Source organism: Cucumis melo, chromosome 6 (genome assembly GCF_025177605.1).
Source record: "Cucumis melo cultivar AY chromosome 6, USDA_Cmelo_AY_1.0, whole genome shotgun sequence".
NCBI lineage: Eukaryota > Viridiplantae > Streptophyta > Magnoliopsida > Cucurbitales > Cucurbitaceae > Cucumis > Cucumis melo.
Genome location: NC_066862.1, coordinates 34,912,324 through 34,938,872, shown reverse-complemented (window position 1 = coordinate 34,938,872; position 26,549 = coordinate 34,912,324). Strand labels below are relative to the sequence as shown.

Sequence of the window (26,549 nt, the reverse complement as noted above, 5' to 3'; positions counted from 1 at the left end):
TGAAGAAAAAAAATCGTTTAGATTTGGGGTAGACGATCGTGTAGGCAAATCTAAACGATCGTGTAGCCAAATATAAATGATCATATACCAAATTTTAAAATTTTCTTTTAAATTTGGAACCTTAAATCTAAAAGAATTTGAAAAAAAAATTGTTTAGATTTGGGATAGCCAAATTTAAAAGGATCGTGTAGACAAATATAAAGGATCATATACCAAATTTTAAAATTTTCTTTTAAATTTGAAACCTTAAATCTAAACGAATTTGAAAAAAAAAAATTGTTTAGATTTGGGATAGCCAAATTTAAAAGATCGTGTAGACAAATCTAAACGATCGTGTACCAAATCGTCTTATCAAATATATTACGCGCATTGTTGACCGCACATTTTTGGTATTTTACACGGTAGGTCTCTAAGTTTTTTTTATTTTTGAAATTGTTCTATACAATGTAAACACTTTGCCGCTTTTTTATATCTTTGAAAAGACCCCTAACCAGTATTATTATTTTTTAAAGAATAAAAAAATAAAAATGAGTGGTTCCACGATACACTACACCGTGTGAAAATGGTGGCAATTATCGTAAATGTTAAAGAAGAAATTATTATAAACTCCAAAAAAAACTTCAGATAGTTATAACCGACATGAAATTACCTGTCATCCATCCTAGCCTGAGCTTCAACGTAAGATAACGCAGCACTCGACTTAATGATGCTTTTGGTGTATCGAGTAGAAACAATATCGCCTCCAGGTGTCATTTCCTATAAACACTGGGGGCAAGTGATTGAAACTAAAATTCACCAACTGGGGGGAAGGGGGGCATACTGAAGTCTAAACATGTTCACTAACTGATTATTAAAACAAATAACTCAAACAAATAATCAAAGTAAAAGATGACAAAAGTCAATTATATCATATAAAATAGTTGTACAATACGATAAAGGCCTAATGTTGGGTAGAAACTTAAAGATGTTACTGCAGAATAAAACTTTTATCCATATTTCCAAAAAAAGAACCGATAAACTACATACCCAAATCACTGAAAATGCCAGTCTTTCCACATCAGCTCAAAGAGAACATCTATCCTGCAGATTAAGATTTTTCATCACATTGAGCTAAAGTGGATAAGAATAAAACCTGTCAAACATTGCCTCTTGCAAAAATGCAACATAATAGTAAATGCTGACCTTCTGTTAATGGTTTCGGAAGCATATCTATCCTCCGCTGAACAAGGTAGACTGATGTGCCCCTTTGTGCAGCCTCGTCATCCAATGCAGTGTCCGGATGAACAAAATTTGTTACATCAGCAATATCTAACTGAATGTTGTTGAAAATGCAAATACCAACCGAGCTTTCATTACACAAAATGAATGAATATACAAGAGTGAACAAAAAATTCTAGTCCCTCAAAAGGAATCCAACTCAATCCACCCTAGGAAAAATGAATCTACTATTTTCAAACTTATTTAGAATGACTCACCAAATTATTTGAACAGTAATCCCGATTATGAATTTTTTAAAATGAGATCCCAATCTGGTAGACTACTGAGAATATTCTATTTTAAAGAATTCCAATAAAAATATTTAATTTCTCTATAAAAGGATGAATAAATGACAAGATCAAAAAGATTAAGTTAATCATTTAAAATCTTTTAGAACCATAAAAGTGTTTTAGAAACCCATCGTTAAGACCCTTCAGTAGCAAAAACCTCTTCGACATATAGAAAGTTAAAAAACTGAGGATACGAACTCCAACTTCAGAATTTCCATTTGGAAGAGCAAAGTGCATCATCAATATTTTTGCAACCTGGACAGATAAAAAGCCCATGAACTCCCATTAATGTTTGACAGAACTAACTGACAACACCACTAAGGAATAATAACAGGTAAAAAAAGGAGCAATAGAGTTAAAGAAACACTCAACTACATTGGGGTGTGGATAAATTTTAGACATGCATACTGAAACAAAAATTCAACGGGCCACAAAAAAACTACTTCTTTTTTTATATATGAATAATCAATTAAAATGTCTTATTAAAGACTTACAAAAAACTGACACTTACTAAAAATAAAAAACACATTGTTACACCACTTACCCACTAACTTAACCTGTTAACAGAAAATAAATTAAAAAACATTAATTTAAATAATCACGTAATTTGAATCAATCTTCAATACTCCTTGATTCAAATTTGCTAATACTCATCATAGCTCTAAGGTAACAGAACTTCTGCAATATGACAGAGAAACTTCTTTTTTTGCAACCAAATCACGAATAAAATGAAAGCGAATATCAATGTGCTTTGTCCGGCTATGAAATGTCAGATTTTTCGTCATTGATATCGTTGCTTTGTTATCACAAAATATCACAATTGCTCGCTCTTGCTCATGTTGGAGTTCTGTTAGCATTCTTGGCAACCAAATTGCCTGACATGTTGCTGACGTTGCTGTAGCATATTCTGCTTTCGAAGATGATAAAGCTACAGTTGTTTGTTTCTTCAAAGTAATAACTCTTGACCCTAAAGTGAAAATATTCGCTGAAACACTTCGCTATCATCTAAGGAGCTCGCCCAATCACTATCTGTGAACCCGCATAATTTGAAATCAGAAACTTCAGAAAACCCGCATAATTTGAAATCAGAAACTTTAGAGTACCAAATGTCATATTCTATAGTTCTAGTAATGTATCGCATAACTCGCTTTGCTGCTCCTAAATGATCCCTTGAAGGACATTGCATAAACCTGGAAATCACACCAATAGAATACGAAATATCGGGACGGGTATGGGTTAAATAAATCAAGCCTCCAACAAGGCTTCTAAGCCGCTGCGCATCGGCCATCTCTGCACCATCATTTTGTTACAGCTTCTCATTCACATTCATTGGTGTAGTTGCTGGGTTGCAATTGATCATACCAAATTTTTTTAGAAGATCCTTGGCATACTTCTTTTATGAGATAAATATCCCACCATCAGTTTGACAAACTTCTAAACCAAGAAAGAAATGTAGCAAACCTAAATCTGTCGTCTCAAATTTATTCTTCATTTTTGATTTGAACTCAGCAACAAAAGAATTAGATGAACTAGGTATAAATGATATCATCAACATAAAGACAAACAATGATGAAATCATTTTTACCTCCCTTTTTCACATACAAGGTAGGCTTATTTGCACTCCTTTTGAATCCATTTTGCTGAAAAAATGTGTCGATTTTGCTATACCATGTCCGAGGAGCTTGTTTCAACCCATATAACGCCTTTGTTAACTTATACACCTTTTCTTCGTTGTCCTTTTTAACAAAACCTTCCGGTTGTTCAACGTAGACTTCTTCTTGCAGTTCTCCATTAAGAATGACCGACTTGACATCAAATTGATAGACCAACCATTGTTGTCGTGCTGCCAATGCTAGAACAATACTCACGGTTTCGAAACGAGCTACAGGAGAGAAAATTTCCTCGAAATCAATACCATGTCGATATGCATATCCATTTGCCACAAGACGAGCTTTGTGCTTCTCTAAACTCCCATCTGCAACAAATTTCATCTTATATACCCACTTCAAGCCAATTGCATCTTTTCCTTCCGGTAAGTCTACCATTTTCCATGTTCCATTCTTCTCAATAGCTGTCATTCTTCTTTGCCTGCTGCCTCATCATAACACACTGGGTCAGAAACCATAAGAGCAAATTGAGAAGAATTATAGATATCTTCCATGGACCGAAACCTCTGAGATGGCAGTTCATCTGATGTTTCATCATTACTTGATAGACAGTGGTAACTTTGTGATGTTGATGGAGCACTCGACGAAGGTGTTGAAGTAGGTGTTTCCATTGAGGATTCAACCACAGTTTGTTCTCCATCATTTGTCAATTCACCATGCACTAGAGAAACATATTCTTCATTATTTTGCCAATCCCAACTAGCACTCTCATCAAACACTACATCTCTTTTTGTGAGAATTTTGTCATTAAGAGGGCTATACAATCTATATGCTTTGAATTGAGTACAATAACCAACAAAAATGCATTTTTTTGATTTTTTATCAAGTTTTTGACGAACTTGAGAAGATAACAAAGCATAGGAAATACAACAAAAAACTCTTAAATGACTTACATTGGGTTTTTTGTCATACCAAGCTTCAAATGGAGTTTTATTCATGACAGTTTTTGTTGGTGAGATGTTCAGTAGGTAAATGGAAGTTGAGACTGCTTCAGCCTAAAAATCATTCGAAAGGCCTTTCATTTGCAACATGTTTCTTGCCATCTCCACCACAGTTTGATTTTTCCTCTCGGCTACCCCATTTTGCTCCGGAGTATAAGGTGTTGTCAACTCCCTATGGATGCCATGTTCCTTGTAAAAATGGTTGAAGTTATTGGACAAAAATTCTCCACCTCTATCACTGCGAAGAGATTTGATGAACATGCCACTTTGCTTTTGTACCTTTGCCTCGAAATGCTTGAACTTCTTAAATGTTACTGATTTTCTTTCTAGAAAATATATCCAACTCATACGGCTATAATCATCTATAAAAATCAAGAAATAAAAGCTCCCACCAAGAGACTTTGTCTGCATTTGCTCGCACAGATCAACATGAATTAGCTCGAGACACTTTGAGGCTCTCTAAGCTTTCCCAATAGAAAAAGATTTTCGAGTTTGTTTTCCATACACACATCCTTCACAGATATTAATAGCACTGATTTTTGGTAACCCAATAACCATATCTCTTTGATTTAGCAAAGAAAGCCCTTTAATATTAAGATGTTCATACCTTAAATGTCATAACTTCGAGTTGTTCTTTGTTGTATTAGTTGCTAGTAGCAGTAAGAGAAAAATTTTCCACATTTGAAACTTCCAGCGAAAACATTTTGCTTTGGGTCATCTTTACTTTTGCCAAAACTCGTCCTGTTTGCTTATTTTTTATCAAGCATGCACCATCATCAAACCAGATAGAATGCCCATTGTCCATTAGTTGTCCAACACTCAGCAAATTATATCCAATCTCGAGCACATACTGAACATTTGTGAGAATCCTATTTTCATGGTGAGTTTCAATTCCCATCGTTCCTTTGCCTTCTACTTGTAGCTCCTTGTCATTTCCGAGCTCCACCTTCAACTTTTCTCCTTCGTTAGGCTCTTTGAATACATGCTTCAAACCTGTCATTTGATTCGAACAACCGCTATCAATGAACCACACCTCCGCTGTCTTTTGATCATTAGGTATGTTTGTCATAAAAAGCTTATTTTCACCCTTTCCATTATTCTCCGATGCTTCATTCTCTGCTGCAAAATTGGCTCTCTGATTTTTGTACCAACAGTCTGCCTTTACATGACCAAACTTCTTGCAATGGTAGCATTGAATATTAGCTTTGTTGCTTGATTGCACTCTGAACTGTCTTTGTTCTTCATTTCGGTTACATCCTTTTTCGATACCACAACCTCAACCACGATATTCTCTGCTGCAAAGAAACGCTTTTTCTTCGTTTCTTTCCATCGATCTATTGATTCTCGACTCATGTGCTTGAAGAGATCTCATTAATTCAATAAATGTGAAAGTGGACAGATCCTTTGATTCTTCTATTGCAGCCATAACATGATCAAACTTTGGAGTCAAACTTCTCAGTACTTTCTCCCCTATAGTCTGATCCATAATTGTTTCGCCCTATGTTTGCATCTGACTAATAATTGTTGTTGTCCGTGACAAAAAATCAGCAATCGATTCTCCATTTTTCATCATCAAGGTCTCAAAGTCTCGTCTAAGTTATTGCAATTTAACCACAAGTACTCTTGAATCTCCTTGAAATGCCTTTTGCAAAATCAGTCACGCTTGTTTGGACGTTGTTGCTGCAGCAATCTGCAAAAAAAACACTTTCATGGACTTCTTGTTGAATAATCACCAACGCCTTCGAGTCTGTCTTCCTATTCTCCCCAACTTGCCTTCGTCGTCAGGACCCGCATAGCCTTGTTCTACTAAGTCCCATAAGTCTTTAGATTTGAGAAGAGTCTTCATACAAATACTTCAAAACTCGTAGCCTTCTCCTTTGAAGATTGGAATGAGTGGTTGTGTTGTTGTTGCCATTGTTTCCCATCTTTTCTCACTGTGTTTTACACTCAACTCACTCTCTCGAACTTAGCTCTGATACCAAAATTGTTGGAGAAATTTTAGACACCTTATGGATACTGAAACAAAAATTCAGCAGGTCAGGTCAGAAAAAACTACTTTCCTTTTTTTTTTTTCATATATGGACAATCAATTAAAATACCTTATTAAAGGCTTACAAACAAAACCATAAACTAACACTTACTAACTTAACCTATTAACAGAAAATAAATTAAAAAACATTAATTTAAATAATCACGTAATTTGAATCAGTCTTCAATATGGAGGGTCCACACTAAAAACATTTAAATGCTGCAAATCCTATCGAATGAGGTTTGCAATATCAACAGGAGACACTGACCATGGTAACAGAGGCAAGCAAGCCATAACTTGTGAAGAAAATGGCTTGGAGTTTATATCATTTTCAATTAAGACCACCTGAAGTATTCAAAAGGGTCCAAATATTTTACTGAATGAGAAAAGGCACTGAAATATTTTCCACCTCCTCACCCCCCCTCCAACGTATTTCAGACTAACTAGTACCTAAAATTGTGTACTACTCATTTAATTCTCAATTGCTTATGTATTGCTAGACATCAGTATTGTACCGAGATAACATGCAATCATATTTATCATCTCATCACTAAAAGATTTAAACATATTGTGAATCAAAGTTTTAGGGAAAAAATCAATTTTGACACTAGACTTTGTCAAGTTGTATTAATTGCACATCAAACTTAGATAAGTAGTGAAATCTTAACCTTAAACTTAAAATTATAAAATAAACATTTTAAAAGAGATTTTTTTTTTTTTTTGCAATTTTAACCCTCTAAAATTGCTCGTCTCCTTTATATCATCATAAGAAATTTTCTCGTGCATTCATGAATTTTTAAACGCATGTGTTCACACGAGATTTTTGAAGAAATTTGATTCGTGGAGTTGAACTTTTGTTGATGTTGTATTTATGTTGATTTGATGCGATGTGGTTCGATCTCTAGAATTTAATCCTCTGATTCTCTCTCGGCTGAATGCTTACACTTGATTTGACGAAGCGAACGCTTGTTAAGGAGTCTTGTATCTTCTAGGAGAATTCTATTTAGACCTTATTCAGAAAATTTCCATCCTCACAAATGAAGGGAACACCTCTATTTATAGAGTTCCTGGTGAGTTTTTATGAACTTGGGTCTGGTCTGGTCCATGAACTCAATCACATTGATTTGACTCATATTAATTGGGTTGAGTGGGGATATAGCATTGGGCCTTAAATTAATTAAGGATATAGCAAAAGATAAAAAAGTTTGCAAACATGGCAATTTTTAACAACAAAGACGAAATTGCCCCTAATACACATTAAGCTTCTGAAATACGATTTCAAGCAAACTTCTTCACAATTTCCTCCTATTTTCTATTTTCTTCTACTTCTTTCTACTTTCTTCTACTTCCTTCTACTTTCTTCGTACTCCGATTTGGTTTTCCGGTGTCGATACTGGTTTGCGTTATTTTATTTTCCTCCCGTTGCGCTACGTTCTCCACTTCATCTTACAGACTTCTTTGTTTTGCGTTATTCACTTCGCTACACTCTCCATTTCGCTAAGTTCTTCACTCCACCTTACAATCGTAAGTTATTTACTTTTTGTTTGAAATAGTAAGTTACTTTCGTAAGGTATCTTTGTTTTCGTTTGGTCGTAACCTGTTTGAAGAAGATTTTTTTCTTTTTCTATTTCTTTGAAATTGATTCCTTCATTTTCTGTTTGTTTGTACTCTGTTTTTCAGTTTGTGTTTCTATCAGTGATGTGTTTCTATCACTGATTGACAGATTTAGAGGATGTTTAACTTGTTTATGTTGAAATGTTTAACATGCTGATCTGTTTTAGGTTTGTGTGTTAGTGTATAGGGTTAGGGTCTATCGATGATATATTTGTATCACTGATAGTCTTAAGGGATGTTTAGTTTGTTTGCATTGGGATGTTAGTAGATAATTTAGTTTAATGTATATTTTTATGTAATGTTGTTTATGTTGTATCAGTAATATGTTTCTATCAACTTGAAGGATGTTTTACTTATTTCTGTTGGATTATTATTAGATATTTTAGTTTAATGTGCACTTCTTATATGTTGTTGCCTAGGGTCTATTGTTGATATGTTTCAATTCCTGATAGTCTTGGAAGATGTTTAGCCTATTTGATTTGGGAAGTTAGTAGAAGCTCTAGTTTAATTTAGATTTTGTGTTATGTTGCTTAAGGTCTATCAGTGATATCTTTCTATCACTGATTGATGAATTTGGAGAATGTTTAACTGGTTTATGTTGAAATATTTAACATGCTGATCTGTTTTAGGTTTGTGTGTTAGTGTATAGGGTTAGGGTCTATCATGTGCGAATTTATGTCCTAAAACTCATATTTTGTTATTTCATTCAATAAATTTTATTATTAAATGCTATAATCTTAAAACCAATAAACTTAAAGGTCCCGAGGCTATTTACTAGTTTGTCATATATACTTGAGCTTTATGTAAAGACATAAACATGGATTAAGTTTAAGTTAATAGCCCAAATGATCTATAGTGTATAAATAAGGTTGGGCGCCTTATTCTGCATAAACATTATGGATGCGGCCCGCTCCGTAGTTAGTACAAACGATGTAATCGTGAATCATTCATGTAGAGACATGGGAGTGGAGGCATCCTATGTAAATGGTTTGCATAACACTGGAACCACGAAGTAGTCACTTTTAGTTATAACCTCGTAAACTATAAACTGGCTATTTTCATTTATGATGACCTAGGTAACTTGATCTTAATCCTGAGCTAACTATGAACTTCTGTTCATTCGGTAGTATCCTTAGATCTGCATAGGTGAGGGCAGCTCAACATCGCTGACCCAATAAGCCTCCTATTTCAGGGGTAAGACCAAGTGGATAGCTAAGGACATAGGGTGCAAGATGGAATTCACTCCTACCCACTTCTGGGATAGTAGATAGGTTGTTCCCTTAAGGACTGAATCCAAGTCTTGAACAAGGGGCCCCACCTTCTCATTGCACAGAGAAGGATTCTGGTTTATAGGTTGGACCTTAAACCAATTGTTCAATAGTGGATCAGTGGGACTTAAGGAGCAAGATGTAATCTCGGGAGTAAAAATGGTATTTTGACTCAGCCAAGATTACGAACAACCTGTGAAGGATCGACTTACCCATTATGGTGATATCAGGTTGTCAGAAATATATCTGTAGTGAGGTAGTGCAACTAAGAGTCTTTAGTAGAATGACTTTTTAGTTAACGAATGTTAATTAACTTTGGTCTAAAAGAGTTTAGCTAGTTAATCTCGAATTGTTGGAGCCCATGATCTATAGGTCCATTAGGTTCCCCTACTAGCTCATATGGATTCAACTAAGAACAAGTATGTTGAAGTAACTCAAATTGTTCGAATAAAGATAAAGAGAAAGAAACCGACAAATGTATAAGATATAAGTCAGTAAAAATAAACTTTAAAGTTTTGTGTTTAAATATGATTTAAACAAATATGAGTATAGATTCATATTAAAAGCTTAAAAAGTTTAGTAAATGGTCAAAAAGTCAAAATGTTGATTTTGAACTTTGACCGGCTTTATTTTCAAATATGATTTAAATTTTAGAGAAATGAATATAGATTCATACTCGGGAGGTTAGAATTAGTCAAGACGGAAAACTTAGTAAAAAGTCAAAAAGTTGACTCTTGACTAAGAAAAGTCAAAGTTTGACTTTGACTAAAGTTGGTCAAATGACCAAAATGCTACTTTGGTTAATTATTTTATTAATTAATGGTTAATGGGAAATGTGGCAATTAATTGTGAATTTGAAGCTAATAATCCCATTGATGATTAATGAGGTGTTGAACTTATATGAAATAATATTGCATGTAATTTGCATGTAGATTTCATATAAAATTTCTCATTACCGAATGAGAAAAGTATGAGTTTTTGCTCTTGTAACACCAAAGTGATTGACTCCCATCTCTCTCAATATTCTCTTCACATAGCCGAGTCCCACGACTCCATTTTTGGCCCTGAGCATAGTAGGTCAACTTGGTGGTTGTCTTAGCTCGTGTTTTTCAGGTAGAGGAGAAGTGTTGGATTAAAGAAGAGGTCTTGAACTACAAAGGTAAGAACATCGTTTACCTTCCTCTGTCTTCGTTTAGGTCCATCGTATAGCATGTGCATGTTAGCTTCTAAATCGTTTAGATGCATATAGAGTAAAGCATGATCTTTATCTTCCGCTGCTGCATGTCTCTGCTTGGTTTTTGTTTTTCCATCATATCAGTGATATATTTGTATCACCAATAGTCTTGAGGGATGTTTAGTTTATTTGCATTGCGATGTTAGTAGATAATTAAGTTTAATGTATATTTTTGTGTGATGTTTTTTATATTCTATCAGTGATATGTTTCTATAAGCTTAAAGGATGTTTTGCTTTGTTTGTGTTGGATTGTTATTATATGTTTGTATCACTGATATGTTTGTATCACTAATAGATTTGGGGGATGTTTTGTTCATTGGGTTGATGTGTTTTTTGTAATTTTAATAGATGGATAAGAAAAAAGATATTATGGAAAGCGAACGAAATGAAAAATGTGCAAAACGAGCCTCAACACATGAAGCTTCATCAAGTAAAAAGAATATTAAAAAAGAGAAGGTATTCCATTATATGTATATATATTTTTTGTTTCTAAGTTAGTATGTTGCATATTTGTAACAATTATTTTACTCTAAACAGGGAAAACAATTAATTATTCCCAAAGAAATGTGGAAGTCAACCTTGACAATCACTGTGTACTGTAATCAACAAACTTCTGATCATATTATTGAAAGTTTATCACCTAGTTGTCTAGACTTGTTTAAAGAATGACCATTTGGACACTTGTTAAATTTAAAAATGACAAAAATACCTTTACAGCTATTAGCACACTTGATTAGAAGACAATGTGTCTCGACAGACAACAATATTCTTCTTTTCAACATCGAAGGTATAACATTGTGGAGTTTGGACTGTGAGATTTTTGTTTGATTATAGGGTTAAATTGTGGTGAATATCCTATAGTAGATGTTTTAGATGCAACAGAAGAAAATGAGTCTATCGTTAAACAATTGTTTTTTAGAAAGAACACTTTCATTAGTATATAAGAATTGAAAACTGCTTTTAACTATCACTGTAAATCCTGCATCGATGAAGAAGAACTAGTAAAATTAGCCAACATTTACTTCTTGTACAATATTTTAATTCCTAGGCAAAATCACAATATGTTGGATTTGAAACATGTAAAAATGTTGGATGATAAAGAGAAGATTAGGAATTATCCTTGGGGAAGGTTGTGCTTTAGTCTTACAAAGCAATTCATTCAAAATGCGGTGAAATCCAAAAGAAAGTCTAAGAACTCAGAAACAGAATTTAAAGTATGTGCCTTTCTACAAGGCTTCCCTATGGTTCTAGCTTACTAGACATATGAAATACTTCCTCAACTTGCTAGTGGGTATGTGACAAGAATAGGGAAAGGGTGTCCAAGAATATTAAATTGAGAATCCAGTGAACAACTCGATTGGCAAAATCTTGAGGATAACATCTTTCTAGAAAAAATGTAAGTTTCATTTGTTTTCTTTTTTAGTATTTTCTAAATTTGTTGTTACTAAGTGATAGATCGATATCAGTGATAGATCCATATCAGTGATAGATACTTATCAGTGATAGATACTTATCAGTGATAGATACTTATCAGTGATAGATCCTTATCAGTGATAGATCCATATAAGTGATAGTTTCTTTTTTGTTTAATACTGATTAAATATTTTGTTTTTGAGCTATCTGTGGACCGCATTGTTCACTACAAGAAATCTGGCCTTTAATGTCGAGTGAAAAAAAATGAAAAATAGGCTTTAATGTCGGTTTTCAAAATGCGGACGTTTAATGTCGGTTTTAAACCGACATTAAAGATCTCTTTAATGTCGGTTTAAAACCGACATTAAAGCCCCTTTGTAATTTTTTTTATTTTTTAATTTGGTAAAAAATCAAGTTTTCTCTCTCTTACTTTACCTTTTCTTTTTCCTTAAAAGTTTATATATAAATTCTTCTCCTCTCTTCTTCCTCCTTATAACTTTGGAATCTTCTAACCCTAAATTCTACAGCCACCAATCAAATTTTCTTGTAGATTCTTTTTTCCATCGACGATTTGAAGATTTACTATGGCCAGTAAAAGAGAAGGTCTAGCGATCGGAATCGATTTGGAACCACGTACTCTTGCGTCGGTGTGTGGCAGTAGGATCGAGTTGAGATCATTGCCAACGATTAGGTTTGTAGATCTCACTGCCGCTACTCATCTTTCAGATCTATAAGGTTTTTTTTATCCTCTTTACCTTCCAACATAAAAATCAAGAACATTTTTATCATCACAAATTACGAAAAACAGGTTCATGAAGTAAAAGGAACAAAAGAAAATATAATTTATCGTTCTTATCCGAATCAATAAATAAAATAGAAGAAAAATTGTTTAGGAAGATGCAGATGAACAAAGCGAAAAAGAAAAGAAAAATGTCGATTATAGTTTTATTGGCTGTAAGAAATATGCGGATATTAATACAATGGACAAACGAAATAGTAAACTGTCGAGGAGTCCTCTTCAATGTTGAAGAATCTATAGATGCCTATGGGCTAGGGTATAATTTGTTTCTTCAGATCTCTGATTATTTGTTTTCTTTGTGCAAACTAGTTAAATATATAAATTTCCTGTTTCATAACTTTTTTGGGGTTCAATCTTGAATATGTATATTTTTGTCTTGTTTCATTCCTTCAAGGAAACTTTACCAGAGAAAATTCGACTTACAACTATTATTAAGATTCTTAGTGCTAGTTTGTAGATGGCTTCTTACTTCCACCAAAACCAGATTATGTATCTTTATTGATTGTAAACGCATTTAATTTTTGTGAGTGATTTCATGGGCTTCCTTTTAAGAGTTGGTAGGCTTTGTTGCGTGTATTGATGGCCTTTAGTCCAATTGCTTTGATATACTCCCAATTTGGTCAGGAAAAATACAAAATTTAGTATCATCTTGTATTTGTACTGTTTAGGTATGTGCAAAGGCCTATTATGCATATCAAGTGTGTCAATTCTTGATAGAGATTATATGTCTTGGATTTTTCTTATAAGAACCTTTTTTAGTTAAAAGTTCAATTGTTGATCTAGCGGAAGATAAAATTATAAACATCTGAATATAGTGTTAGCTCATGGTTAAAAATTATAAACATCTGAATAAAATTATAAGAACCTTTTTTAGTTAAAAGTTCAAATGTTAGCTCATGGTTCAACTAGTCTATGCTAGAATCAGCCATAATCTAGTGATTCAAATGAATATATTTGGATATGTTCCATTAACCTAACTACTTTTCTATCTTAACTTATTTCACTTCAGACAAAAAGTTGCGGCTTGTGCTAAGATCTTTGTAGGAGATGGTGGCACAACCAGGGATATATCGATGAAAATAACACTGTGATTGACTATAATGGATTGCTTAACATTCACATGCTTGCATATTATAATTCGATATATAAGGGTGTTGCAACAGTAATGGTATCTTACTCAAGCTGGAATGGAGTGAGAATGCACGCCAACTGTGATCTTGTAACTGGCTTCCTCAAGAACAAGCTCAAGTTCAAGGTATTCAAAGAATTTAGATAAACTCAAGTGAGATTCTTATGATCATATACTCAAATGGATCGTAGACAATCGTGCAAGCCCCTAATGAATGTTCTTTTGTTGGTTGTCTGTAGGGGTTTGTTATTTCCGATTGGCAAGGGATTGACAGGTCTTTTGTTATAAGATTTTGCATCATTTTGGCCAATTTCACTTCTTCTGCAGATGGAGTTGGCGTCTATGTTTGAGTACGATCTGAAGTAGTGGAGAAATAAGATTTAACAATTTCCATTTAAACTTGACACATCACTCAAGCGGATAAGATCTAGAAAGGTCTGCCTTAATCAATTCACTAATTTGCAGAACCAACTAATGCAAATGATTTTGGGGTTACTTTGTTGCAGAACCAACTAATGCAATAATCTATTTCAATATTGCACAAAAAGGTGAATAACTTAGTTTTAGAGTAATTAATGTTTTGGCATCATTAATTATGCATATAGGACTATAATTTTTTATTTTCCATGGTGTAAAATTTGGTTCATAAAATGATTGTAGGAAAAGGCATTGCAAAAGGAGAACATGCAGCTAGCAAATAAGGTATAAAATTAATTATGTCCTATATAATTTAATATTGTTGAATTTTCAGTAAGCAATGCACGTTATAATACTACTGTAAATAAGATTATAAGAAATTCAAATGACTATTTATTTTATTGGTCCCTTCAAAAGTTCAGATTTAAACCTTTCTTGGATGGTTTGAACAATTATTGATTCAAAGCATCCAAAAAGCAAAGAGGGATTTGTCTGTTCTTTCTGCGTTATTTCTGTCAAATTTGAATTAACTCTGTCTTATGATGCATGGTAGGAAAGGGGAAGACCTTTAATAACACTAAAGTGAAGCATAGAGTGAAGGGGTCGATTAATAGAAGAAGATGGGGTTTAGTATGGAAGTTAATTTAGTAGGAAAAACTCCTACCGTTGTTCATAAAGTGAATAGTTGGAAAGACTCCTACCGTTGTTCATAAAGTGTTCGTGATCTCAATCGAAAGATAGTAAGAGTTTTGAGCTACGCACCAATGTAAGTTTAGCAAACTCTGTTTTTAGTTTTAGAACAAGTAAGCATAATTGTTTAAACTAATGTAATTAGAGTTTTTTTAGTTCCAAATTTCTTCCTCTAGTATGTTTGTAATTTTTCAAAGTTGATGGCCACAGTTAAACTCTTGTGCGTGCCTCAAGGGAGTTTGTGATTATGCTTGGTAATTGATTGGAGACCACCTTCTGAAAAGCGGCCATCTTTTGCAATTATAAAATTTAGTATGCATGTTGGGGTTTGGGAATTCTTTATAATATTAATTGAGGACAAAAAAAGAAGTTAAGTTTGGGGGCTGTAATTCCATGGCATAAAATGCATGAATGTGAGCTTGTGTTGTGTGATGATGTATGATGATATGATCTACCGCACTCCATAATTTCTAAAACTTGTTTTAGCTGAAACTAGTCAAGACCTTCGAAAGGATTATGGAAACATTACATACAGTCTTAGTGACTTCCCAGAGGCAAGACCAGGTTATTACCAATATCATTTGCTTGACCTTCTAGTATAAGAAGGCACATAATTTCTGTAATTAGTTTTTCTGGGCTGCTTAATCTGATTACGTAATAAACAGAAACTTTGCAAAGAACACAAACGATATTGGGGAACTTGAAAGCTCAAATACATAAAGGAGTTCCCATAATAGGGGCTGGTGCAGGCACTGGGATATCTGCCAAGTTTGAAGAAGATGGTGGTGTTGATCTGATAGTAGTGTACAATTCGGGGCGGTTTCGCATGGCTGGAAGGGGTTCTTTAGCAGGTTTGCTGCCTTTTGCCGATGCTAATGCCATAGTGCTTGAAATGGCCAATGAAGTATTGCCTGTAAGTTCTATCTTCTATGTACCTGCTGATTCACAAAGTTAATTCTAGGAATTGTATCTACAAATTTTGGATCGACGCTTTGCAAGCTTACAATTTTGAAGAATAAATTGTATAAATATAGTTCTGTATGTATGAACATTGGAAGTAATGTTTTGTTTCCTAGAAGTGAAATCTGTTTATCGATAAAGTAGGAATTTCTTGGACATCGAAAATGACTTAAAATGATTTTTCTAGTCAAGCATTATGATAGACCCAACGGAAGTGGAGATCTTGAATGTAGAGAATTAGGTATATCAGTAGATTATTTGGGAAGTCTCCAGCTAACCTGAGTGAGAGATGTTAACCTCTTTGATTTGTCTAGTTTGTACATTTGAAGTGTACTCGTCTTAATTTCCTGAATATTTTAAACTCTTTTGGACCCAAGAACAGAGCGTTATTCTGAATGTTGTCTATATTTTTTTTACATTAGATGTCATATCATATTTTACTGTTTTCTTTGGTTTTGCATTCTTAATCCTGATCAATATAAAACTTGTGTCATATAAATATATATATGGATTGGGGTGTGGATATAAAATCTTAAGAACTTTTCATCCTTCTCTGCAATTTCAATACTTCAAACAGCATTGTTATTCATATAAATGGTTTATTTGGATATTGTTTGTAGATAATTGAAGTGATATTGGGTTGAAAGCTAAGCGATTGTGTAGAAATGGCCAAGCGACCGTTGAAAATTGAAGACTGAGAAGGCATTTAGGATTTTCAATTATTTAATTCTTGTATTAGAATCTTTTTTCATGTACTATTGTAGAATGTATATATAAACATAATATTAATATTTTATTTTGTGTATTCAAATGTAAAAGACAAATGTTATAGTTTCTAACATAATATGAATTTCATTGATTTGTTGGCGTGTGAAAAACATATTTATCTACATTGACCAAATGTCGGTCTATAGGACAATAATGTAACAATTAAATAAAAATAAATTTGTAAACATGAATAAAAAACTAGGCTTTAATGTCGGTTGTAAACCGATATATCAGAGTTCAACCGACATTAAAGGGCTTCAATAACACTATCAAAGGTGTCGGTTGAAAACTGACAAACCGACATTAAAAAGGGCTTTAATGTCGTTTTTAAACCGACATTAAAGCCCAACCGACATTAAAGGGCTTCAATAACACCATCAAAGATGTCGGTTGAAAACTGACATTAAAGGCTTTTAATGTCGTTTTTAAACCGACATTAAAGAGGCCTTTAATGTCGCTTTTAAACCGACATTAAAGCCCAACCGACATTAAAGGCCTTTAATAACGCTCACAAAGATGTCGGTTGCCAAGTGACATTAAAGGCCAAAATTCTTCTAGTGGTTGCATCAGAAGAAGAAATGAAATCTGAGTACTTCAAATATTTTTTGGAATTAGAAAATGATAGATTGGATAAAGAAGCATGTGCTATGAAGGACAAAAATAAGGTAGAAGTAATATCTTCTTTACATGAAGATATTGAAGATTTAAAAAAATAGCACAAAGAAGATTTAGACTGCTTGAAGAAGGGACAAGAGGAGATTGTTTGTTTATTACTTTCATTGGCAGAAGTTGTAAATCAAAGACTTTCGCACAAATGTGAAAGTGAAAAACAATCTCAAGAGCCCTTGGAAAAGAATCCTCCTCCATCAATAAGTTTAGAAATGATTGATGATGATGTTGATAAAGAGAAAGAGGTAAAATTATTAAAGCTTCTAGGTTTTTTACTTTTATTTTTTCCAAGAATATTATGTTTGTGAGTGAAAAGTCTATCAATGGTAGAATTGTATCAATGATAGACTGTTCTTTCTATGATTTAAGTCTATTACTGATAGGATTCTATCAGTGATAAACTATTCTTAGATCTCAATTGTGATTCAAAAGTTTATCAATGATAGGATATTGACAGTTTCTATAATTCTTTTCATTGCAATACTAATATTAATATCTATAAAAGATTGAAGATAATGAGGAAACCGAGGAAAATGATAATCATCGTGAAAATAAGTAAAAAATGGTGCATGACACATCAAACAAAGTGAAGGTATTATAATAATCACATTTTGTTGTTTTATGATAGACTTAATGTGTATATGTATAAACCCTAATTCAATATTATTTTTCAGGTTTTCCAAGAAAAGACAAAAGTGAAAATTATGGAAATAACGAAGAACATTGAAAATGCTAGGCCGAAGAGACAACCTAAACTATCAAAGAAAGTGTTGGAGAATGTGAAAGAGCAAAAGAATGCAAGAGGCAAGAAGAATGTTTCTCCACAACCAACAAGGCATTCTCCTAAAATAAAGGATCTTGCACCTAGTTTTGATTTGTAAATCTCTCAATTATAAGTAGATGGATATTGTAGTACAGTAGTTTTGCTGATATTTGTGATAGAGTTCACATTGTTTTGATGTACAAATCTCTCAATATTGAGTAGACAGATATTGCAGTGCATTAGTTGATTTGTGGATGTTTGTGACAGAGTCATATTGCACCTTCATATGCTGTTAGTTGATTTTACCATATTAATGAAGAAAAATATTGGATTACAAGTTGAAACATTACAAGTTTTTTGTCTTTGTTTGTATTGAGATTAGTATTTATTGAATCATTCATTTCATCAATTATCCCTTCTAGTTCCTTTAGTTGTATATTGGTTTCTATCACTGATAGAAACTGTTGGTGATGACTACACAATAAAGTCTATCATTGATAGAAACTATATGTGGTAGACTTTATAGTGGATTACTTCATATTACTACTTTACAATATAGTCTTGAGAAAAAGGTAGATTATTATTGAAAGGTTTGAACTATTCCTTTCATCAATTGGATCTTCTAGTTCCCTCAATTGTATATCGGTTTCTATCACCGATAGAAACTATTAGTGATGGCTACACAATAAAATCTATCATTGATAGAAACTATCTGTGATAGACTTTACAATAAGTCACTTTTACTTTTATAGTTTTGAGGAAAAGGTAGATTATTATTGAACGGTTTGAGTCAAACAAATAGAAAGTATTTACTACACATACAAAATAAATGTTCTATATGCTCGAACTAAAAGATTATTATAAAAAACATAATATCACGTCACTGTAAAAATGGTGAAAATCTGCAATTTCTACGATTGTGACCAGCACGATGACAATGGCTGCATCTTGAGTGACTTTTCTTCTCGCCAATTGATAGTATTCTTTGTTTTCGCGATCGTCCTACTCGACGCTTGAAAGTTGGAGGTAGTTTGTTCATGTCAATTCCAATAGACTTCCAATTAGCATGTTCCCAACTGGACGAAGTTATCCAGTATAAGTTGAAATCAAAGTACTTGACAAAAAATAATTGGAAAGAAAAGAGTAAGTATACATATTACGCCCACGAAGAACAGCAAATGCGTGGGCGTATGGAATTTCATTAAGATTCCAAATGCGACAGGTACATGATTTGCAATCTAACTATACAATAAATTGTTTTCTTCCATCAATCACTTGAAATTCAACATCATTAATAGCATTAACCTGAAAAAAAAAAAAAAAAAAAAGAAACTTAGTCAACATATATGGTCTATCACTGATAGAATCTATTAGTGATATAGATAATCACTAATAAGAATCTATCAGCGATAGAGTTTATCATTGATAGGTCTTGTTACATTACCCACTAATTAAATAAATAAACATTGAAACACAAAAACTTACTGTGAAGCTTCTTGAATTTTGATGTTGTATTCGTAATTCTCCTTCAGCCCAACTACTTAAAACAGTTCTCATACAACATGAAACTTTTCTCCAATCATAAAACCAATTTTGAAGTATTTGTCTAATAGAATCGAGTAATGCTTCAACATGCAAATCTCTAGATTCTTTTAGAACTGCATTTAAGCTTTCTGAAATGTTTGTAGTCGTCATTTGATATCTTTTCCTTGTACAGTATGCTCGAACCCACTTTTCAAAACCAACCTTACTAAGATAGTCTCGTATATTAGGACACATAGACTCCATCCATCTCATATTAGTCTCAAAATCAACAACTGTATATGCTTTTCTACATCTAAAAAAAAGCTTATTAATTATAGGGTCCTTATATATCAACTTCAAAGTTTTTAGAAGGTGTTGCAAACAAACGCAATATTCTGCATTTGGAAAAACATTATGAACACTTTTTGGAATACTTAAATATCGATCGGATATTACAACTAAATCTTTCCGATCTCCTAAACTATTCTTTATATTCTCAAAAAACCATCTCTAGGATGCATCATTTTCAGAATCTACAATACTAAAGGCCAATGGGAAATTTTGATTATTACCATCAATTGTTGAGGCTGTCAAAAGAGTTCCACCATATTTAGATTTCAAAAATGTATCGTCAACTGATATGTTGGCCTACAATATTTCCATCCTTCAATGCATGCTCCAATAGCCATAAAACAGTACTTAAAATGTCCCTCTGTATCAATTTCATAAGCAGTGAATGAACTTGAAATAAAAAAATTATTATATATATATATATACATCAAAGACAAATAACATGTTCTTTTACTATAGGTCTGTCAATGATATAGTTTATCACTGATACGGTCTATCACTAATAGATCCTATAGTAAACGACCATAACATCTGTCATCTAATGATATGCTCATTTACTATAAGGCCTATCACTGATAGAACTTATCAGTGATAGACCATATCATTAAAAGCTTGATTGATGATATATAAATTGTAAGAATAAAAACATACCTGGGCTAATTTTTTTTAGTTTCATAAAAAGTTTGAAATCAAAGCATAAGATTCTTTTGCTTCACCATTCAAATAATTCATAACAAGTTCCTTTACCCTCCACGCTTTATAGTAGCTAACATTTACACCAAGTTTAGTATGCATGTGAATCATAATATCATTTGGAGTCAAACGGTCAAAAGAACTAAAGTCTTTTACAATACAATCACTAATCAATGATGAATATGCTTGTTTATGAGTAGTTTGAAAAACATTTATGGAGCAATTGTGATTAGCAATATACTTCCTTAGTCGCAATAATTCCCCACCCTTGTAACGAGATGCACGGACATACCATGGACAATTATCTTGGGAGCACTTAAATTCAATAGAATTAGAATTTGATCTCACAATCTTGATCTCAAAGTTGTTCTTTATAGCAATGTACTAAAATGACTTTGATAGTAGTTCCTTGCTTGCTCATTTTCTTTCAAATCGAATGCAGAAGACAAGCTACTAACATAAATATTCGTAAGAATTTGAAAATCATCATCAATGGAAGAAGAAGGCAACAAAGAACACAAATTATCCATCCCACTGTTAACAACACTAGACCATTCTAAATCCATATTACAGACATGAGCAATAGCACGAGCAACTAATGTAACGACCCAACTTTCCGGACTAAGCTGAGGTCACTACCAAATATCAAAACTCGACCATTCAACATAAAATTTAAAACGGACCAGTTACGATTCATTAAAACATTAGAAACCTTACAAAAGACAGTTTCGGGCCCTATTTTAAATAAATCAAAAAGTTACAAAATAAAATATCAAGTCATCAGTTCAAAATCACAAGTCAAAATATTCAGACAAAATACATAGCGGAAGCGATAAGAAAACCAGACGCGTCCATATGGCCTTCACGCATCCTTCCTGCCTCTCGTCGGTCTGCCCCTCGCTGTACCCCTACCTGAAAAGTTAAAGAAGAGAAAGGGTGAGTATAAACATACCCAGTAAGGGACCCACTACTGGGCCCGTTAGGGGACAACAGTTAACTTCCTATTCGGGGGTACCCTACATAACAGTCTAGTGGTTCCGTAGAACGCACATATCAGTCTAGTGCTCCCGAAGGATGCACATATCAGTCTAGTGCTCCCGAAGGACGCACCTATCAGTAAGGCACACTACCCCATAGACGAAGCTAACTGTTACCCCTCAGTCCATACTAAACTGTCTACATCAATCACATCCCAACGGCATTCATATTACAATTCCGCCATAGGCTTTGTCAGTCAGATAGTATAGGTTTAAACATCTACACCCTCAGCTGCTATACGCATCACCAATTCGCACACCAATAGGGAAAACCCTAGGTCCAATCGACTAACCAACCAAAAACCGGACTCACTGTCCTTCCCCGTCCAAACTCCATGAACCACATCCAGACCAGTGTTTTACTACATACTGAACCGTAACTTTAAGGTCCATTAACATAAAATCTCAATCCACAATTAGCAGTCACAGTATAATTACTTCAGACAAAAATATAATATCAGTACTTATCAGTCAACACGCATACAGTTATTCAGTACAGTCACTAACGTGTAATCCCCTGTGGATTACTACGGTTTCAGCCCGGGACTCGGGGTCCAGTAGTAGGAAAACCCTTACCTGATACTCGGTTATGCCCCTCGATCGAATCCACGCTCAACAGATCCACCTAGACGAAACACGAAGGTTTTAGTTGATGACTTTAGTAGAAGTCGTTTTAAAAAGGTCGGAAGCGAGATCCGTTGACTTACCCAAGGAAAGGAAGCTATCTCCAACCAGGCCTGCCGCGGAACCCGAGAACTTAAGCGTCAACTCTGTACTACCTTCAAGGGAGAAAAGTAGGGCCATATCTTAATCCAACATTCAAACTCGAATCGGACGAGGAAACATTAGGGAATTCATCAAAACAATCCTTACCGAAGACTCACCGTGAACCGAAGTAGAGGAAGGAAGGCTTAGGTGGCTCGGCTCGGCTCGGCTTGGACTCGGCTCGGCTCGGCTCGGCTTAACTCGGCTTGGTTCTCGGCTCGGCTAGGCTCGGCTCGGCTCGGCTTGGCTTAGCTCGGCTTGGTTCTCGGCTCGGCTCACTCGGCTCGCGGCTCAGCTCACTCGGCTCACTCGGCTCGACTTGGACCAGGATGGCGGCTCGGCTCGGACAAGGATGGCGGCTCGGCTCGGACAGGGATCACGGCTCGGCTTGGACAGCCGGCTTGGAGTCGATTTAATCTTCACACCGCCCGGCGGCGGAACACGCGGCGGCGATGGCAGAAATGGTTTGCCTGGTTTCTTTCGTCGACGATGGTAATACGACGGCTGACGCTTTACCACCGAGGCAGAAACGGCCGACGGCTGGCCGTGCACGCGGAACTGAGAAGAAGGGCGGTCGGGGACGGCCGTCGCTGGTGCTTCCCGCCGGTGATGTGCGGACACAGAAATGGACGGTCGACGAAGGCGTGCGGGCGACGTCTGTGTTCGCCGGATGAAGAAGCCGAAGAGAAGAAGACGAAGGAGAAGAGAGGACTGGCGACGACGGAAGAAGAAGAAGAAGAAGCGGCGGCGGCGCGAGGGAGAGAAAACGAAAACGGAGGGGGGGGGGGCTTGCGCGCGCGGCTTAGGGTTTTCTTTCTTTCCTTTTTTTTTAAATTATATATATATATATATATATATATATATATATATATATTTATATATTAAATTAAGAAATTAATAATAATAATAATAAAATAAAATAAAAATAAAATAATAAAAATAATAAAAATAATAATAATAATAAAAATAAAGTAATAATAATAATATATTAATAATATTAATATTAAATAAATAATAAATTAATATTATGTAATAATAATGTTATTGTTATTAATTAATAATATTACTATAATATTAAATAATAATAATAATTATAATATTAATATTATAACACATAAAATAATTATTAATAATAATAATATAATAATATTATATTATTATTATATCAACTTACACCAACATTTTAGAATTTCGAATAATTTACATAAAAACGAGAAAATTTTACCTTAAATTTTCGGAGCGTTACAACTAATGGATGTCTTGTAATTTACCCTTTAACTAAACTTAGAAACCAAGTAAGATCGTTATCTTCGTGAATTTGAACCACAGTTTGAATATCAGTGATACCATAATCCAATAAGATTGACAATTGTATTGAAGAAGGAGATGCATCAAATCGAACTTCTCTTAATATCAAACTTACTAAATTGTCCAAACACATCATCTCATCAACCAATACGCCTGTAGTCTTGTAATTCAAGTAACTATTTGTATCATCCCACTGTCCACTATGAAACACTACTATTGGAAGCTTAATCATAATTCTAAATTACTGCAAAATTTAAAAAAAAAATAGTTATCAGCCTAGTATTACATTGAAGCATTGATAGAAGACAAAGTGTCTTTCAGTGATAGACTTGTATCATAGTGTATCAGTGATAGACTTCTATCAGTGATACACTAGGATACAAGTCTATCACTATCATTAATAGATATGTAATTCTTTTAACCTAAAAACATGAAATCGACAAAAAAAAAATATTCTACAAAGATTCAAACTGGAAAATTATTAAAATTAGAGCAAATAACTAAAAACAAATATTACAAAGATTCAAACTGAAATAAGAGGAAACAACTAAAAAGAAAGATCAAATCTAAAATCTTTAAAAAATAATATGATTACATACCAGATGATTTAATTAAAGTATGAGAAAATCATAGACAATAAGATGACAAACTGGTTGGAGACGGAAGAAGGTGTTCTTAACGTGGAGAAAATCACAGAAACGATGGTAAAGATGAAGAAGGGAGAAAATCGCGGAGAATATATTGGAGAAGGGAGAAAATCGTGGAGAAAAGGAATGACGGTGACAATGGAGAAGAAGAAGGATAAAATCGCACCAATTTCCTTTTTAAAATGAGGGCAATATTGGAATATATTTTAAAAAAATAAAAAATTTGCTATATTTGCAAATTGTTTAATAAATTGACATATACTTAATATTTTATACCAAAAATGTTATACATTATAAAATCTCTATTTAATTTTGGGTTAAATTAAGTTTATTTTTTGGCTCAATTGAATTTTAGCACAAATAAATAATATTTAATTGAATCAAAATAATTAATTTGATCCAATTGTCAAAGTAAACGTACGGACATCATTAGAATTGTCCAATTTGTCATTAAATTTAAATTTGGGACACATGTCAATTTTTATTTAATCCCAAATACAATTATTTTAGTAAATAACGTATCAATTTGTAATTGGTTCCAAAAATTTTTATTCAGCAGCATGGACAATAAGAAATCAAAAAGAAAATTAGAGAAAAAAATATCTAAAAGTGCTGAAGTTTTTTTGTTGAAGTATATGAATTTTGGCAAAGTTATTCCATGGTTTATTTGTGCATTGATCAAATTTATATTTGTAGGAAACTTTATTTCATTGAAATTAAGGAGCTTTCAAGGATTTTTACACTATTATCTGTTAAAATTAGTGGGGGACTCAGCAGAAATTGATTGTAACACTTATTTTAGGATCCAATTTGATGAAATTCAAAGTTTAGGGCTAAAATTGATATGAGCTCATAGGTTCAATGTTAAAATCGGTCCCCCAACCAAAAAAAAATAATATTTTTACCATATCACCCTAAAAAATGTTTTTATGTTAATAGTATAGGAATATATTTAACCATATGAAATTTAAATCCCACCCCCATAAGTTCTAGAAATCCAACAAGATCTATTAGACCTATAGATATTATGGAAAATCATCAAAAGAACCATGTGTTTTGGTAGCATATTAAGAGAGAGAATAAAAAAGTGCTTTCTTATTGATATAACGATTGTGCATACCTCACTTTCTGTGTCTCGATCACCTATTTCTCTTATAGATCGCACATAATTTCCTGAAGGATATCTAGAAAGACGGTCCCAAGAATGAACTCCTACAATAATTCTCTCGTCCAAAAGATTCTCAAGCTGACGAGTTTGGATTCTAATTTTAGGAATCCGACGATCTTTGGAAACAAATAGAGCATAGGCGATGCCACCACTTCCGGCATGAATAGGCATTGGATTCAAAGAACCACAATAACTGCATTAATTTTAACTTCAGACAAACAACTCCACCGTGATACAAAATCTGTGCAACCATCTTGAAAAAGTAAAGAAACAAAACTGTATATAGAAGACAAAAAAATTTATGAAATCCCCAAAACAACTATAAAGCTAGGTGGAAAATCACAGAGTATATTTTCAACATTAACTAAAAATGTTAGTGTCATCTTCATCTTGTAGACTGTATACACATAAAAATATATTCGGGTACACATACATCTAGAACATATTTAAGTATTTATTAGTAGAAGAAAAAGCATATAATGTGTACAGTAAAAGACACCCCATGGACAGAGGAATCTTACAAACTGCCATGATAATTTATGAATGCAGTTACGCTTTATGATACCAATGACACGTCCAGCTGGGCGTGGTGAACTAGAAGAAGAATCTCCATCAGAGCCCTGTAGTACAGATGCAGCTCTTGAAGCATCATCAGCGCTACCAAGAACAAGATGAACATCTTCTTCCTCATCATCTTCAACAATAATACAATCATGTCTGCATCGTAATGGGAGTATGTGTGTGTGCACAACTGCCCTCGTGTGTGTGAGAAAGAGTGAAGTTCAAAGCCCAATTTAAGCTTGAATTAGAAATACAGAAAAATAATTAGTAACTTCCTGATAGGGACGTTGTTAACCTTTTTAGTTTTTACCATCTTCATCGAGTTGGCATATAATTGAAATTGTAATAACTCATGAGAACCGGACTCCCAACCTAATCCTTTGCCCCCTCTCACTGGCCAGGCCACCAACCATACTGAATAGAAACTTATATTGGAAACACAAAGGAAAATCTTTAATCATTTCCACTAAGGGAATTTGCTAAACTTTCTATATTTCATATTTAAGTTATCATGTAATTGGGATTCTCATAATTCGTGAAAATATGACTCCAACCTAATCCTTATCCCCCTTCACTCTACACGAACA

General features: G+C 33.7%; 1 long non-coding RNA gene and 1 pseudogene across 2 annotated transcripts; one reads left to right on the top strand and one right to left on the bottom strand.

The window, feature by feature from the left end:
- Positions 1-645: 645 nt before the first annotated feature.
- LOC127149754 (exosome complex exonuclease RRP44 homolog A-like) overlaps positions 646-26,549 on the bottom strand; it is a 33,210-nt pseudogene continuing 7,306 nt past the window's right edge.
- On the top strand, positions 12,206-13,991 carry LOC127149682 (uncharacterized). 2 transcript variants are annotated; one of them, XR_007821420.1, is made up of 3 exons: positions 12,206-12,404; positions 13,522-13,767; positions 13,881-13,991. It is a non-coding gene; the product is annotated as an uncharacterized LOC127149682 (long non-coding RNA). The 2 variants fall into 2 exon arrangements; XR_007821419.1 differs by having other exon boundaries at positions 12,226-12,448.